Genomic DNA, 4,365 nt, shown 5'->3' on the forward strand with positions numbered 1-4,365 from the left:
TATTAAAAACATACTAAAAACAATGCCAAAAAGCGTACAAATTATCCGCTCATCACAACACCAAACTTAAATTGTTGCTTGTCCCCAAGCAACTGAAAATCAAATAAGATAAAAAGAAGAGAATATGCAATGAATTCCAAAAACATCTATGAAGATCAGTATTGATTAGATGAGCAGGGCTTTTAGCTTTTTGCCTCTGAACAGTTTTGGCATCTCACTCTATCCTTTGAAATTCAGAATGATTGGCTTCTTTAGGAACTTAGAATCCAGATAGTGTTATTGATTCTCCTAGTAAAGTATAATGATTCTTGAACATAGCTACTTATTGAGTCTTGGCCGTGGCCCAAAGCACTCTGTCTTCCAGTATTACCACCGGATACATACATGCCACAGACACATAATTGGGTGAACCTTTCAGATTGTGACTCAGCTTTGCTAGAGTCCCCAATTAGAGGTGTCCAGGGTTCTTAAGCACACTCTTTTGCCTTGGATCACAACTTATTTCTTTCTTTTTCTTTTTTTTCTCTTTTTCTTTCTCTCTTTTTTTTGAATTTTTTTTTATATTCACTGCTTTTTCTTGCTTCAAGAATCATTTTTATGATTTTTCAGATCCTCAGTAACATGTCTCCTTTTTCATCATTCTTTCAAGAGCCAACATTCATGAATCACAAATTCAAAAGACATATGCACTGTTTAAGCATACATTCAGAAAACAAAAGTATTGCCACCACATCAAAATAATTAAACTGTTATAAAATTTAAAATTCATGCAATTCTTCTCTTTTTCAATTAAGAACATTTTTCATTCAAGAAAGGTGATGGATTCATAGGACATTCATAACTTTAAGGCATAGTCACTAAGACACTAATGATCACAAGACACAAACATAGATAAGCATAAGCACTAAAATTCGAAAAACAAGAAAATAAAGAACAAGGAAATTAAGAACGGGTCCACCTTAGTGATGGCGGCTCTTTCTTCCTCTTGAAGATCCTATGGAGTGCTTGAGCTCCTCAATGTCTCTTCCTTGTCTTTGTTGCTCCTCTTTCATGATTCTTTGATCTTCTCTAATTTCATGGAGGATGATGGAGTGTTCTTGATGCTCCACCCTTAGTTGTCCCATGTTGGAACTCAATTCTCCTAGGGAGGTGTTTAGTTGCTCCCAATAGTTTTGTGGAGGAAAGTGCATCCCTTGAGGTATCTCAGGGATCTCATGATGAGTGGGGTCTCTTGTGTGCTCCATCCTCTTCTTAGTGATGGGCTTGTCCTCATCAATAGGGATGTCTCCCTCTATGTCAACTCCAACCGAATAACAGAGGTGACAAATGAGATGAGGAAAGGCTAACCTTGCCAAGGTATAAGACTTGTCTGCCACCTTATAAAGTTCTTGAGATATAACCTCATGAACTTCTATTTCTTCTCCAATCATGATGCTATGAATCATGATAGCCCGGTCTATAGTAACTTCAGACCGGTTGCTAGTGGGAATGATTGAGCGTTGGATAAACTCCAACCATCCTCTAGCCACGGGTTTGAGGTCATGCCTTCTCAATTGAACCGGCTTCCCTCTTGAATCTCTCTTCCATTGGGCGCCCTCTTCACATATGACTGTGAGGACTTGGTCCAACCTTTGATCAAAGTTGACCCTTCTAGTGTAAGGATGTTCATCTCCTTGCATCATGGGCAAGTTGAATGCCAACCTTACATTTTCCGGTCTAAAATCCAAGTATTTCCCCCGAACCATAGTAAGATAATTCTTTGGATCCGGGTTCACACTTTGATCATGGTTCTTGGTGATCCATGCATTGGCATAGAACTCTTGAACCATTAAGATTCTGACTTGTTGAATGGGGTTGGCAAGAACTTCCCAACCTCTTCTTCGGATCTCATGTCGGATCTCCGGATATTCACTCTTTTTGAGTGAAAAAGGGACCTCGGGGATCACCTTCTTCAAGGCCACAACTTCATAGAAGTTGTCTTGATGCACCCTTGAGATGAATCTCTCCATCTCCCATGACTCGGAGGTGGAAGCTTTTGCCTTCCCTTTCCTCTTTCTAGAGGTTTCTCCGGCCTTGGATGCCATAAATGGTTATGGAAAAACAAAAAGCAATGCTTTTACCACACCAAACTTAAAATGTTTGCTCGTCCTCGAGCAAAAAAGAAAGAAGAGAGTAGAAGAAGAAGAAATGAGGAGAAGGGAATGGCTTTGTGTTCGGCCAAAGGGGAGAAGTAGTGTTTAGGTTGTGTGAAAATGAAGGAGTGAAGGAGGGTTTATATAGGAGTGGGGGAAGGGTAGGGTTCGTCATGTATGGGTGGGTTTGGGTGGGAAAGTGGTTTGAATTTGAATGGTGAGGTAGGTGGGGTTTTATGAAGGATGGATGTGAGTGGTGAAGAGAAAGATGGGATTTGATAGGTGAAGGGCTTTTGGGGAAGAGGTGTTGAGGTGATTGGTGAATGGGTGAAGAAAGAGAGAGTGGTGGGGTAGGTGGGGATCCTGTGGGGTCCACAGATCCTGAGGTGTCAAGGAAAAGTCATCCCTGCACCAAATGGCAAGCAAAATTGCGTTTTTAGCCATTTCTGGCGTTAAACGCCGGGCTGGTGCCCATTTCTGGCGTTAACGCCAGCTTCTTGCCTTTCTGCGTTTACGCCAGTCTGGTGCCCTTTCTGGCGTTAAACGCCCAGAATGGTGCCAGACTGGGCGTTAAACGCCCATCTGCTAACCTTACTGGCGTTTAAACGCCAGTAGGTGCGTCCTCCAGGGTGTGCTATTTTTCTTCCTGTTTTTCATTCTGTTTTTGCTCTTTTCATTGATTTTGTGACTTCTCATAATCATCAACCTAAAAAATATAAAATAACAAAAGAAAATAGTTAATTATAAAACATTGGGTTGCCTCCCAACAAGCGCTTCTTTAATGTCATTAGCTTGACAGAGGACTCTCATGGAGCCTCAGAAATGCTCAGAGCTATGTTGGAACCTCCCAACACCAAACTTAGAGTTTGAATGTGGGGGTTCAACACCAAACTTAGAGTTGGTTGTGGCCTCCCAACACCAAACTTAGAGTTTGACTGTGGGGGCTCTGTTTGGCTCTGTTTTGAGAGAAGCTCTTCATGCTTCCTCTCCATGGTGACAGGGGATATCCTTGAGCCTTAAACACCGAAGGATTCTTCATTCACTTGAATGATCAACTCTCCTCTATCAACATCAATCACAGCCCTTGCTGTGGCTAGGAAGGGTCTGCCAAGGATGATGGATTCATCCATGCACTTCCCAGTCTCTAGGACTATGAAATCAGTAGGGATGTAATGGTCTTCAACTTTAACCAGAACATCCTCTACAAGTCCATCGGCTTGTTTTCTTGAATTGTCTGCCATCTCTAGTGAGATTTTTGCAGCTTGCACCTCAGAGATCCCTAACTTCTCCATTACAGAGAAAGGCATGAGGTTTACACTTGACCCTAAGTCACACAAGGCCTTGTTGAAGGTCATGGTGCCTATGGTACAAGGTATTGAAAACTTCCCAGGATCCTGTCTCTTTCGAGGCAGTTTCTGCCTAGACAAGTCATCCAGTTCTTTGGTGAGCAAAGGAGGTTCATCCTCCCAAGTCTCATTTCCAAATAGCTTGTCATTTATCTTCATGATGCTCCAAGGTATTTAGCAACTTGCTCTTCAGTGACATATCATCCTCTTCAGAGGAAGAATACTCATCAGAGCTCATGAATGGCAGAAGTAAGCCCAATGGAATCTCTATGGTCTCATTTTGAGCCTCAGATTCCCATGGTTCCTCATTGGGGAACTCATAGGAGGCCAGTGGATGTCCATTGAGGTCTTCCTCAGTGGCGTTCACTGCCTCTCCTTCCTCCCAAAATTCGGCCATGTTGATGGCCTTGCACTCTCCTTTTGGATTTTCTTCTGTATTGCTTGGAAGAGTACTAGGAGGGAGTTCAGTAATTTTCTTGCTCAGCTGACCCACTTGTCCCTCCAAATTTCTAATGGAAGACCTTGTTTCAGTCATGAAACTTTGAGTGGTTTTGATTAGATCAGGACCATGGTTGCTAAGTCAGAGTTATTCTGCTTAGAACTCTCTTCTGTTGCTGAGAAGATGATGGAAAAGGCTTGCTATTGCTAAACCTGTTTCTTCCACCATTATTATTGTTGAAACCTTGTTGAGGTCTCTGTGATCCTTCCATGAGAAATTTGGATGATTTCTCCATGAAGGATTATAGGTGTTTCCATAGGATTCTCCCATGTAATTCACCTCTTCCATTGAAGGGTTCTAGGATCATAGGCTTCTTCCTCAGATGAAGCCTCCTTAGTACTGCTTGGTGCATTTTGCATTCCAGACAGACTTTGAGAAATCATATTGA

The sequence above is a fragment of the Arachis hypogaea genome, chromosome 3 (assembly GCF_003086295.3).
Source record: "Arachis hypogaea cultivar Tifrunner chromosome 3, arahy.Tifrunner.gnm2.J5K5, whole genome shotgun sequence".
Lineage (NCBI taxonomy): Eukaryota > Viridiplantae > Streptophyta > Magnoliopsida > Fabales > Fabaceae > Arachis > Arachis hypogaea.